Below are 15,041 nucleotides of genomic sequence, written 5' to 3'. Positions count from 1 at the left end.
CCTTTAGCGATACAAGTATGAACAATGTTTCTCAGATACGGCGTCACGTGAGAAATTGTTAACTTTATTACCTTTATATTCAAATTATCCCATCCCATTGCATTGCTTTTTATGCCACTTACTATTTATTCGATGTCCAGATCATTGACGAACTGAAATGAGAATGTACGCGATGATCTTCTAGTATTGTTGTAAAAGTTGTAAAGCTCGCGATCAAAATCGTCATTTATGGAGGTCATCGAATCAATGAAGAAGCGGTTGAGTGTATCCGGATTACGTAAATGGAACGGAACAATATTAGATATCTTCATAGGTATACAAGTCTGTTCACATATACTGTTTGAATGCTGTCCAAGAGTTTTTGTTGTTAGCAATGGAAACTTCTAAATATGCTGTTCTAGTTTTACATTTATTTAATTTTTGTATTTTGAAAATATAAAATAAAATTTTCTTTTTAATATATATCGCGTATAGTTTCGATAGACCGGATGTGGCGACCATGTTGAAAGTATTTTAGATCGAAAGTTTCGGATGGACACTATATATTAAACATTTAAATCTTCACACAAATTTTTGGTTTAAAAAATGTTGAAATATTCAAAAAGTCACAGTGAAGAGGAAAATAAGAAGAAAAATTAATTTTAACTAATAGTATGTTATTTAATAAAGAAATTATATTAACATTTAAGTCATGAATGCATTTCATTATCCCCATCTTCCTTTATGTGTAAAATTTCATCAAGAATCTTTCCTTCCTCTTCATTTGTATGTTCCTTCATCAATTCCATATATTTAACGACTTTTTGCTTTAAAAGCAGTTGTCTCAAATTTTTTAATTTTTCAAAATCAATCGTTTCCGGTCGATCCTCTTCTTCTAATTGTGTTTTCGTTGACGTTGAAATATTCGATGAAGAAATTGGCGATGAAGGTTTATTATCCGGAACATCTATCGAAGTCAATGCAATAATACTTTTATCTTTATCATCGTCATTTGATGGCGATTGTCCTCTTAATAATCTTCTAATAAGAGATGGTTGATTTCTTTTAAACGAATCAGATTTTGATCGTTTACCACCAGGTGGTAAAACTTCAGCTTCATCTTTAGTAACAGTCATTTTATCAGTTGAGTGGTTAGGAATATCTTCAATATATTTTTCCGAACCAATTGTGTATGGTAAATGTCTCGGAACTGAACTATTCCAATATTGATCTTGCATTAATTTTGGATGTTCTTCGTGAATTTTATCTACGATTAAATAACTAACTTGTAAATGTCTATCGATCATTGTAACTACGTCGAAATCAATCATCATCGTCTTCCCCGAATGGGTTTATTAAAGTTTCTGCAACTCTCAACCAACCCATATAAAAGAAAAATTCTAAAATAGCCAAAACGGGGAAATAAATATCAATTTCATCGCTTGTATAAAGATATTGTTGGCCAATTACTGATGTTACAAAATAACTATAAACTGCTATTGTTACGACTTGGGTATAAACAAGAGGAATACTGATCCAATCGTAGCTTAATAACCCCCCACATTTTGTTCTGAATGTATTTATTTCGTGTAAAATTGCCTGCAATGATTGATCGGTTTGAATTAATCCTTCTTCTCTAGCTTTAGCTGCTATAGTTGATGCCCAAGCTAAAGGTAACCAAAATCTAGGGTAATTTGGATATTCTTCTTGAAGTTCACGCATTATTTTTTCTTCATCGGGCATCATTAAACCGGCTTCTGTGATATGATTTAATGTTGGAAATCTTCGTTTAACTTTTGGTGAAATTAATGTTAATGTGCTTGTGAAACTTAAACAAGCATATCTTGCTAATGTTCTTCGAATTATTCGACAATGTTCAGTCTGAAAAGTTTAATAGTGATAATAAATAAATGTGTAATAAAGATGTGATTATTCTAAAACTTACTCTTCCTTTTACACTTGCGCTTATTAGCATTGCTAAATTATCCGGATATGGAATTGTTTCGAATTGATTCCACCATCTCGTCATGACGATGTTTACGTAGAAACCCAGTACAAAACTGAGAGGAATTAAACTGCCGTATTTTGAACAGTATTCAACTATTTTTTCAAAGGTTCTAAAAAAAATGTAAAAAAAATGATTATTATTTTATTTGTTTGTATACTGTATAAAATTGATAAATATATTCATTTTATTAAGTCTTAATACTTAGTAGATGGTCAAATGTCTGATCTTAGGGGCAGAAAAGACAGTCGACATCTTAGCAATGGGCAGAGATATGCCCAAAGTCCAACTAAACGGATAGACATATTCCACTACCACGTCCAAATCGTGACCGCTGGTAATGCATGGTACTGATGGGCGAGCTTATGACGCCCATAAATACCAGAAACACGCAAATTTCTCTCAATCTCTGCCATGAAACAAGGAAACGGGAAACAACTTTCATTACTTCTTTTTCCAAGAGAATTCCAGGGCAATTTTTGAGTCTAATTATCTGGAGATATAAAAGTGACATTTTATATCAAGACCAAGAAACACCGCATTTTCTACGAAAAGCAGTAATGGGGTAGCAGTGAGATTCCCTAATCATATGAACACCTCCGTGGTTGGATACAATCACATAAGTGATAGAATAATTACAATCAATTTTCAAGCAAAACCATGCAGTCTAAATCTAATCCAGATATACACCCCACCAGCTGACGCGACCGAAGAAGAACACAGAAAATATACCAAAAAGTATTGGGTTACTGGTGAAACACTGGGTGTAATCCAGAAAAGAAGAAACATCAACCAACACGGTTTAACTACCGAGGAAAGCAAAAATGAAGACAGCAGATTGAGGCGGGAAATTCTGAGAAGATGCCGAGATGGCAGAAAGGACTATATCAAAAATATGTGCAAAGAAATTAAAAAATACTGTAACAATCAACCAAACCTAGAATGTTAGCAATAAAAGAAAGTTATTATGGACAGACGAGATGGTGCTTCAACGATAGGCACAGTACTGGCAAGAACAATAATAATAATAATAAACCATTTATTGATATTCAATAACGAAATCAAATTAACGTAATCAAAGAAACAAACTTAATTTTCAAGAAGTAAACACACTCAAAAACATTCAAAAAACAATAAAAAAGAAAAGAACCTTAATAGGTAGTACAAAAAAATGAAAAAAAAAGTAAATGAATATCAAAAGGGACGCCATAGTAAGCTGGTTTTATAGGTGCCCCTTAAAAATGAAAAAAGAAAAAATATAGTATTATATAATTATTTATAATTCCAAAATAAAACTTAAATATTCTTTCTCATCACCAATGCAACAACTGCAAGACAAAATACATTATCATTCCATTCTCTCTCAATTACATAATCTTATTGGTCAGTGCCACCGCCAGCCCTCGCACCTAATGAGGCAAGATAGTATTTGTATTTTTTTTAAATGTTTGCATGCTGTAACCGGAATAGCAAATAGGAAGGTTGTTGATAACCGATCCAATGATATAGGAAAAACAATGTTTAAAAGTTTGAGTTCGATGTTTGGGAATACAAATTAAGTTTTTGCGCCTTAAATTCAAATGATGAACATCCGTTCTATACGTAATCCTTTCATAGAGGTGAGGTGGCTTACAATTCGAAATAATAGACACCATTCGACAAGCAATATGAAGTTTACGCCGGTCCATCATATTCAACCAATTTACACTAGCCAGCTTATACGATATTCTTTCATGACGGCGTATACCATAAATATACCTGAGACAGGACTTCTGGACCCTCTCTATTTTCTGCACATCATTCATTATCAAACAAGGCCCATAAACAAGATCACAATTATTAAATGATGAAAGAACCAAAGAATCACACAGAATCAACTTGGCATCTTTATTCAACAAATGTCTATTGGGGTAAAGCAATTTTAATTTGCCCTATGATCGTCTTTTTTTATGATTCTTCCACTTAAAGAAGTCCGTTTTATTCTGTTGCCCCACAATTGTAACAACAATCATTGGATATTAATTATATTAGATTTTACTACTAACTCTATTTGTATTTTGAATCCTGGTAAATATTATCGTATATGACACGAGGAACCTATAAAAAAAGGTTAAAAGACTATTTTCCACTAGAGACCGTCTACACCTACACGAAGACAAACTAAATGCTAGGAAGTGGAAACTAACAACAATAGCATATCCTACTCAAGAGAGTGAGGATTCGATCAATTGTGGAGTCTATGTTATATGGTACATGATGGTTTTGCAAAAAAAATGAGACACTGCAATATTTGTCAACATCATTATTACAAAGTAATTTTAATCCTGACCTTTTTAGAATTTCTTTACAAAATGTTTTATTACTGTCATCTCACGTTATGTATGATAAATGTTTTAAATGTGGTATAGGATCACATGAAAATTATGTAGGCTGCAACTTATGTAACAGATGGTTACATATAGATCAGCGGTTCTCAAACTTATATCCTTGCGTACCACTAAGGCTATTTTAAAAATCAGGTAAGTACCACTGAACAAAAAAAAACAATAATGATAATGCAAATATAAACTGTTTTGCGTACCACTTGAGAACTTCTCGCGTACCATCAGTGGTACGAGTACCATAGTTTGAGAACCACTGATATAGATCGTTGCTCGAACATATGTAATGTAATTTCTATAGATACAATTAAACTTCGCAACTTTGTTTATAGTTGCCCATCATGTCAACACTATAAAGCAGGTTTATTCAACACATCAAGTACAATTAAAAATGTTGCGTTGGATAATAATATGTCTCTAAAATATTTTGTTATTCATTATAAAAATGAGTTACAAGAAATATACAATACAAGGAATACAAACGATTTTTGTGAGCGGTACCGTTCTGTTGATAAACCAGAGTGCCATGTGAAATGGGATATGTTAACTCCGTTTATATCATTTAGTGCAGCAGTCTATAATGTAAACAACCAATATAGCAGACAAGGCAATTGTGAAATATGTTCTTCTAGGATTAAAAAATTATACGTAAATATTACGGAATGAACGACGAAGCAAGCTTGTGTGAGTAATATAAAACGCTTTATGATATTACGGAAAGGGATCATGTTTATTCAGATCACTACACATTAGACCAAATTCAGTTTTAATTACATTTATTTATATATACAATTATTATTATACAACCCTTATCAACATAATTTCCGTGTGTCTCATAGATAATATATGATATTCGAAACGTTATTTTTGATTTTTCGACTAAGTTTCACAACATTTTCAAGAAAGTTATGAATTTTTTACGTATTTCGGGGGTGATTTCGACCCTTTGTCCTCTGAATTTCCGGGTGGTTCTTAGATATGTTATACGAAATAGTGATTTTGATATTTGGAGTGAACTTAATGGATCCTCAAGCTTTTTCAATACAAATATGATTTTTTCACATAATGAGAGGGTGATCTCGATCCCACGTTTTTATTTAATAATAATGTATTTTAATTGAAAGTTTTAGAGGGGTATTCTATTTTACTCTCTTTAATGCTAATTTTGATAGTTTTTTGGTTGTTATCACTAACAAATACGAAATTATAAATGAGGCGTGTAGTAGCAAAACTCGCCTTATCCATTTTTTACAAAATTTTAGTTAGATATTGGAATACATTATTTTTATAAATTTCAACACATTCAATCATAATTTTTTTAAAAAACATGCTATATACCCTTTTAAAATCATTTTAAAATTTTCTTGTCATATCAAAACTCGCTATATTTATAGCGAGTATCGCGGCAAAAGTTGCCTTATCCAAGCGTCCAATAGCAATAACGATTCACGATCACGTGAGCTAGGGTTCTGATACGCGGCCATTTTTAATTTAAATTTTTTAATAGTTTGTTTTATTAATAAGTTATTAAGCGTGTTTTTGGTGTTGTGTACATACAAATTATGTCTAATATGAGTCAAGATGTTATTTTACCCTCAAAAAAAGGGAAAGGAAGAAAAAAAATAGCCGATAAATCAAAATGGAAAAGAGAAATCAGTAAGCGTGAAAGGTAAGCTCTTTTTTCTTAAGAATTTACTAAGCTTGTACAAAAAGTTCTCGATCTGTCCGTTTCATAATTTTTCGGCGACATGTTAACAAGGGAAGTTAATTTTTTCGAATAGTAAATTAAATTCTATGATACACAGCAGAATAATTTAACTTTATTTCCTTCAGATATTCCTCTCCTAATCTGCCATGTTTCCCAATATGCAAGCACAATGGCAAAACCTTCCACTGCAAAAAATTAACAGGATTGGATATTTACAATTTTCATCGGAATTTTTATTTGCATAAAAATAAAGTTGAGCAGGATGCATTTATTTTCAAATACTGTAGCCACGACAAACCAAAAAGACAAAACCGAAATTTAAAAGAAGGAAGCAGTCGAAAAAGTGTGGCAATAAAATACTTTGTGAAAAAATGTCGCTATGAAAAATATAAAATTCAAGTGTGCCAACAAACATTTCTTCAGATTCTTCACGTTTCCAAAGATCGTGTACAAAGAATTTGCAGAAACCATTTAAACACAGGACTAATGCCAAAAGAAAACCGAGGGGGCGACCGGATTAGTACAAAATTTGTTGAGAAACGAATTGCGGTAAAAAGATTTATTGAAAATTTAAAATGTGTAGAAAGCCACTATTGTAGATCAAAAACAGATAGTAGACAATATTTACCTAGCGGATTAAGCATCTCAAAACTTTGGCGCACTTATAACAGCAATGTTAATTCTATTCTAACATTTTTTCAAAAAATTTTTACTAATGATTACAATATTGGCTTTGGAACTCCGGTAACTGATGCATGTTCCAAATGCATCGAACTGTCGGAGAGAATAAAACAGGAAATGCGTCCTAATGAAAAAAACAAATTAATTATAGAAAAAAGAGTTCATAAATTAAAAGCAACGGCGTTTTTCAAAAAACTACAAGAAAAGAAAAATGAATTAATTACATTTTCATTTGATTGCCAAAAAAATTTGGTTATTCCAAAAATACCAGATCAAATTGCCTACTTCAGCCGGCAGCTATACATCTATAATTTTACCATTGTAAGAGGTTCTTCAAAAAGTCACATGAACCCAGAAAACGTATTTATTTATACGTGGATGGAGCATGAATATAAAAAAAGTTCCAATGAGATATCATCAGCGGTATTTCATTGCCTATCACAAGTCGATCTTTCACCATATTCAAATATACGTCTATGCGCTGATGGTTGTGGAGGACAAAATCGGAATTCTACAATGATAGGAATGTGTTCTTATTTTTTGGCAAATGTGGCACCTCTGAATGTTAAAACAATAGAATTGATTTTTCCGGTGCCTGGACATTCATATCTCCCATCTGATAGGATATTCGGTCGCATTGAAAAAATTTTAAAGAAAGAATCAACTATTATAGATCCTAAAATTTATAGAAATATTTTTGAGGAGCATGGAATTGTTGTGCAGGTGGGCAAGGATTGTGAAGTAAAAGATTGAGAAGTTGAGCGTTAAAGAATTTTTGAAACCTGTTCAAGCGTGGCACTTTAAGTTTTCGCAAGCAAAAAGATTTATTTTATCGAGAAGTCAAAGAAATTTAATTCTTGTTAGTGGAGAGGTTTATTACAATTCTGACACTGGAACTGCAAAGTCATTATTAAAAAGAGGGAAAACATTCAGTTATTTCTCACCAAATCAAATTGAAATGGGAGTTGATTTGGATCAAAAAAAGGTCGGTAACGTCAGGGAGCTTTTAAGAAAACATTTTGGTGATAGGTGGATGGAAAGACAAGACTTGAGTTTTTTTTATACCTTTAGTAGTTGATTTAGATAGATCATCTTTAAAAGAACAAGAAGAAGAAGAAGAAGACATAGCATGTTTTTGTGAACGGAGACCACAAGAGGTTGATAACCTGTTAAGAATTTAAAATATTTTATTATTATTATTTTCAATTTAGTGTTCATTATTCAAAATTGTTCAAAAAAATAAATAATAAATAAATTTTTTTAAGAAAACCGTCTGTTGATTGAATATTGTGGTATAACAAAACTTGCTATTCATTCATAACACAGCAAAACTTGCCTTATTCAAATAAAATTACTGTTTCTTTTTCAAACTGGATAAAAATCAATTATAGAGAACCTATTGTTGATAACATTTCATAACGTAATAGCTATATTTATTTGGGTTTTATATTTGTTTTCCTAAAATTTATTGCTCAAAACTTAAAATTTTGATTTTCTCAAATTTACTTCAACTGGATAAGGCGAGTTTTGCTACTACACGCCTCAAATAGAGTACACTATTTGCTTGGTCCGCTGTAAAAATGTGAATTTTGTTTCTGAATCCGTTGCTAACTTCAACGACATATTCAGATACACCTTGTAGGTAGAGTGAATCGTTTACCCTGAAAACTTAAAATTTAGTACAACCTGTCATCTAGAGAGTTTCATTTCTTAATTTCTAACAGTTTTGGAGACATTATTATTTTCTCTTCAACCACAATTTCACGAAATGTGAAATAGGCAAATTTTCAAGAATATATATGTATGTATATGTTAGACCCAATCGTCGGTTTCGGACAAGTGCCGAAATAATCGAGCATTTCGAGGAATGTTCAAATGCATGTGAGCAAATGCCAAAATAGGACTGAATTTCGGAATTTGAGCAGGTAATTTTGAGCAAACGCAGATTGGATAGATTAATTCTACACAATCTCCGATTGTGCACCTCCTATTTGATCAAATGCCGATCATAATAAAGGTTAATTGAAAGAGTTATCCATGTTGCAAGATTAATAATCAAATAAAAACCATGTAAAAACTTCTAACTTGCATTTGTTTATATAAAGTCGTACTAGTTTCGGGTTACCCCATCATCAGCGACAAAGTCAATGAAGCTATAATAGGTGTAGACTGGAAATCGGATAAGAATCCTCTTAAAGTTTTCTAATCTTTAACATTCCACACTTTTTAACGTCGCCATTTTTCATCTTTTATCTTCATTTTGTTTATTATTTTGCTATCCATCAGATAGCAAAATGCTTTATTCTTATCCGATTTCCAGTCTACACCTATTATAGCTTCATTGACTTTGTCGCTGATGATGGGGTAACCCGAAACTGATACGACTTTATATAAATAAATACAAGTTAGAAATTTTTACATGGTTTTTATATAATAAAGGTTAGTTAGCGGTTAGTTTTTAGTAAATGTAAGTACAAGATTATGGCTTCTTGTGTTAATGCTGAAGCGTTTAATGATAACCGGAAAATATGTCTTACTGTTTATAATAAAAACTTTACGTGCTCTCTTTCATCGGAGAAATCCAATGAAATTATACAAGAAGTGAAGGCCTTACTATAGGCCTCCTTCAGAAGGAATGCCTCCTTACACCGCTAGAATACCGACGTCTTCATAGATTTGAGGTTTTAACAATAGAAAACGAACGGATTCTATTTCAATAATAATAATAATGAAAAATATGCTAATATTAGCAGAAATGTTATTGAAGAATATTTAAAACTTTGTTTATCTTACCAGTTAAAGAAAAAAGAGAAAAAGAATGGTTTAATTTCGAAGCCTATATTAACGAAGAACTTCAACAAAAGAGGGCAAGTCGATTTAATTGACATGCAGACCGAGCCCGATAACGATTTTAAATTTATTTTAAATTATGAGGATCACCTGACAACATTCGTATTTTTAGAGCCGCTGAAATCTAAGAGAGCAGAGGAAGTCGCGTATAAGTTGATGAAAATTTATTGTATTATTGGCGCTCCCTGCATTCTCCATAGTGATAATGGCGTGAATTTACAAATGCTGTAATTACAAATTTAGCAGATATGTTCGACGCTAAAATTGTACATGGAAAACCTCGTCATTCCCAGAGTCAAGGCTCTGTGGAAAGGGCAAATCAAGATGTGCGCGACATTCCTGTTTCTTAGATGAGAGACAATAATACCAATAAATGGCCAGAAGGCTTTTGCTTTGTGCAGTTACACAAAAATCGCCCATACCATAATGGCATACAGGGATCACCGAACGAGGCCATGTTTGGATAATGATGAATGATCTCAAGGATTCCAACATGGACTACTGTTGTCAGTCGTATTGAGAGGGAAGAAGAGCTGGATGATGAAAATCCCGGATGTTAATCGTGGACGAACTGCACCTAGAAATATTTAGCTGTTGTTATTTCTGCAAATGAAGGCGTACACAGGGTGAGTCAGAAAGAATGGAAAATACGAATACCGGAGACACTAATATAACGATTTAACCTAACATCTCTTATACAAATGTCGGTGATTTTCAAGGCACAGGGTGTTGAAAGTTAAATTTTTATTTCCAAATTTCTGTAATAATTTTGAAGCTTTCTGTACTATTAACATAAAATTTGGTAGTTAGATGGAGCATGAGAAATACGAATTTGAAATTTGTTTTGTGATTACTCGTAGAGGGCGCTAGATACACACTGCACGTTTGAGGTATCAAGTCATGACTATTTTGTCAGATAAGGTATGGTGAATTAGAAGCAGAAATCTGAAGGAGCTTTCAATTCTACACAAAAAAGGTAGTCTCGCTTACATTGTCTAAGTCTACTGGCTTCCAAGTTATCTGCTTTTAGTTGTGTCAAAGTAATTTTATGGTTAATATTTAAAATCAATAACACACAGTAACTATAGCAATTAGTAACGATAATAATCGATAACAATAACAATTAATTAATAACAATAGAATATTGTGACCATATTCAAAAATCCAGTGGATTTAAATCTGGATTTCTCACTATTAGAAAACTCATTATGTCGTGGTATTTTCAAATTGGTAATAACTTTATTATTGGTAAAAATGATTGCACACGGAAATTAGATCAATGTTGACAATTAACAAGCAATTGTCGAAACATGAGCGGAAAAATAAGCCAACTTTGCTTATGTTAGACTTAACAAGACTTAGACAATTTAAATAAGAGTACCTTTTTTATGTAAAATTGAATATTCTTTGTGATTTATAGCCTTTGTGGTCGTATTTCGACAGCCAAAAAACTTATGATTTTATTTATCAAACGAGCAGTGTGTATCTAGCGCCCCTCTACGAGCAATAACAAAACAAGTTTCAACTTCGAATTTTTCATGCTAGAAAACATAAAACTACCAAATTTTATGTTAATAGTACAAAAAGCTTCAAAATTATCAAGAAATTTCGAAATAAGAATTTAACTTTCAACACCCTGTGCCTCGAAAACCATTGACATTTGTATAAGAGATGTTATGTTAGGTTAAATCATCATAAAGTAAGAACAGCAAATGGTATTTTAGAGAGGCTATATGCTAGAAATGAATTGCAGGTAACAATACTCTATCAAGTTTAAAACACGATTACAATTTTCTTTATAGATTTCAGAAAGCAACTTTATATCCTTGGCTGATGTTGCCACCAGTTCAGCTTCGCTTCAACACATTGCTTCTGAAGAAACAAATTGTAAACAAGGATTTGTCCGTTGTAACTGTAAGACTAACTGTAAAAATAAAATATGCTAGTGTCTTTTAAGACAAGTTAAGTGTAACAGTAAATGTCATCAGTATTTATCATGCTGCAATAAATAAGGTCAATATTTACTTTAATACTTAAGATATTTTTCGTTGTTCTACTTTTATATTTTTGTAAAAATGTGTTTTATTTTTTGAAAAGTTTGGTTTACTGTTAAAAAATAAAAGCTGCTCTTATTTTTTTTTAATAAAAGTGATCTTGTATTGTGTTGTTAATGCCATGTTGCACATTCGTATAAAATAATAATCCGTATTTGATCAAATAGGAGATGTACAATCGGCGATTGTGCAGAATTAAACTATTCAATCTGCGTTTTAGTTCTATTTCGGCATATGCTCAAATGCATTTGAACATACCGCGAAATGCTCGATAATTTCGGCACTTGTCCGAAATGGGCGATTGGGTCTAACAATACATAGTGTTGAACATTGATTTGAATTAAAAGTTTTTTTATAATACTTGATGTGACAAAATAGATGATTAATTTTCTATAAGTTAATTTAGTTTTAAAAAAAAATTAATAAAATTTTTTTCTTTACCTTTGGCCATCTTCATTTAAAGCGTAACGATAAACGCTATTAAGAATAAAATAAATAATAATGTAGATGATTAAATCCGCCCAGATAAGTTTGTAGATACTCCCTCTCCATCTAAAACCACACAAATATTTATGATTAAATATTTATAAATAAAACATTTAAATATACATTTAATTTAATCTTCAAGGTGTTAAAGATTCTAAAAATTTTAAGAATTAATCCAGAATTAAAATTTGTTTACGGAAAATCCACCTTAAATCACGTTTAAGATTCGTATTAAATGTTTTTATGGTAGTGCATTGTAAATTTCTAGTAAACAAAGCCAAAAGTTTTATTGAGTTATAAATCATCGGCATATAGAGAAAAAGGTAATAAACGACAGACGTAAAGTAGTTATAGCCATTAATTCTAATCGTAAATTAGTTATAATGGTATCGTAAAACTTTAATTCAGTTATAATTTTTTCAAAACTGTTTACTTAATTTAATTCGAACCTTTTTAATAAAAGCACAAACAACCCGTATCCTTTAGCCGTAGCAACTTTTGAAGTATACGAAACAGTCATTTTTATTATTCAACAAAAAGTTAACTTTAAAGAAGACGTTTAAACACTTTAAATTAACCACGCGCGTTCATTTCGTGTCCGTTCGTTACTGCAACGGTACAATTACCAGATAAATACACTTTAGATCACTGTTATAATTGATAAGATACACCATGTTTCATGTTATATCATCACTTTAAAGTCAGTTCTTATCAGCGAATCAACAAATTAACCGGTCACTTTAACTTAATCCATTTATCAATAAACAGGTAGTATTTTATTTATTTATTTTTAGACAGACATGATTTTTGATTCTTACCTTGATAATAGACGCCAGAACAAACCAAAACCTCGCGAAGTCGTTATCTCTTTCCCATAGGAGATGGTCATTGTTGCAACTGGTTAAAAAGTCGAAACGATTGTGCGTCTTAATTGCCAGTATAAAATTGTTTAATAGTTCTTAAAGTACTTAATATTTTCAAGTTATTGTTCTAGTTTTTTATTTTCGAGAAAACTTGTTTTCCCTTCTTCAAAGTTTCTAGAGAGTGATGTGAAAAATTTCTTTTCTTAATTTCTTATTTTAGATTTGATTTTATCACTGAGATAAACCCCACAAACCAAACCCATAGTTATAATTTGTATTGAAAAACTAATTAGACTTAATCCAATTAAAACACAAATTTCCCATTCGAATTCGTGCGCTATTTTATAAAAACAACCACCTTGAATAACCATCTCACCATTTTCCCCATTTTCTTCATAACAAGATTCAGGTATCTTTTCTTTTGGACCCCAATCTTTGGCTTGATTAATTCCACAACACTTTAATCGTTGTTGAACACGATCCCAAGACGTTCTGTACACTTCGTTTTCCCAATACAACTTTAAACTTGTGGTTAAAGTCTCGTTTAATAACGTCATGTGGTGGCTCGAAGCCAGTTTTACGGGTTTACTAGAACTTTTGTCGAAAATTAATAATCGTGATTTTAGCGAAACACCGATTCCAATGGATGTTAACAACATCGATAAAGATATTGTTAGCACGACGATTAATAACGGGAAAAATATGTAATTTTTTATATTATCGTGAGCTATCCAGCAGATCCACCAACACAAAATGCTTACAATTCCCGCGCATAATGTAAAATTAATAGCTTCTGAATGGAAAATTCCTTCGGTTATTTGTGTATATGGGTTACGGTAAATTAAAAGAAACGTTGTTGTTGATATTAAACCAGCTCCAGTGCACTATAAAAAAATAAAAAAATAAGCTACGGAATTAAAAAAAAAATTATTTTTACCAATAACAATACAGACATCATACATAAATAGAATCCTGTCGCTGTTGTTGTTCTTCCACTCTCATAACGAGCGATTACCGCTCTTCTATTTTCGTTAGTATTTCGAACGTAAATTCTCCGAGGAAGAAAGATGGAAGGTAATGAATCGGTTGAGTTTTGAGTTTGTGGTAAAGGCGAAACATCTCCTAATCCTTGCGAATCAATCACCTTTTTATGTTTAGGTTAAGCAAGGTAATTTATTTTACGATTTTTTTCTTACCAAGCTGTTGACTAAAGTTAATTCTGTCGACGATGACATTAGTAAAAATTAAAATAATACTTTAATTTAATAAAAGGCGGACAAAAAGTAAAAGGGTTGAAATAACTGGAAATAACTAGTTATTGAAAATGTTGTAGGAAATTGATGCCAAATATGTCATAAATCAAATTCCTGACATATACAGTACGCGTCATAAGTTTAGTTTTTCCGAAAAATTGCTCGACTTTGCTTTTTTTAAGTACGAAAGCTTTCACGGCCGGTGGTAATTAAACGAAAACTAGAACTAACACTAGTACTATCACTAGAACTAACACTAGACCTACACGATAGCCGGTAGACTCCCACTCCCTTTAATGGAGTTAGTTTGTCTTATTAGTTTATATAAGCGATCACGTATTATTTTTCATATGTCTTTAGCTTTCGGAAGAGCGTTCTGTATTTTGCTGTCCGTTCCGTATCACGATATCATTCTTTTTCAGGCATCTCGCAATTCGTTCCGTCACATCTGAAAAATCAGTGATGAGCGCGGGGTAAATACCCGGCGGGTAGGTATTTATAAAATGGGTATTTATCCGGGTATTTACCCCGGCTCAGGGTAAATACCCAAACAGCGGGTATTTACACTTGCGCGCACGGCGTCAACAGGGCGCGTCTCGCAAGCACCTGTATTCTTGTTTAAACTTGTTTGTGTAATTTTTGACTGTAGTTTAGTTGCGCGTAGTTCCTTCTAGAGTAGAACACGAAATATAACCGTAATTTAAATAAAAATTTATAAAAATATACTTCATTTAAATTAAAAAAAATAAAAATATCTTTTTGTGTAGTAAAGAAACGTGTT

General features: G+C 31.9%; 1 pseudogene; it reads right to left on the bottom strand.

Annotated features, from left to right (window-relative positions):
- Window positions 1-639: 639 nt before the first annotated feature.
- Window positions 640-14,367, bottom strand: LOC111421415 (bestrophin homolog 17-like; annotated as a pseudogene).
- Between the last annotated feature and the right edge of the window lie 674 nt (window positions 14,368-15,041).

The sequence above is a fragment of the Onthophagus taurus genome, chromosome 11, assembly GCF_036711975.1.
Source record: "Onthophagus taurus isolate NC chromosome 11, IU_Otau_3.0, whole genome shotgun sequence".
Classification (NCBI taxonomy): domain Eukaryota; kingdom Metazoa; phylum Arthropoda; class Insecta; order Coleoptera; family Scarabaeidae; genus Onthophagus; species Onthophagus taurus.
The sequence above is the reverse complement of the archived record's forward strand: the minus strand, read 5'-3'. Positions and strand labels throughout refer to the sequence as shown.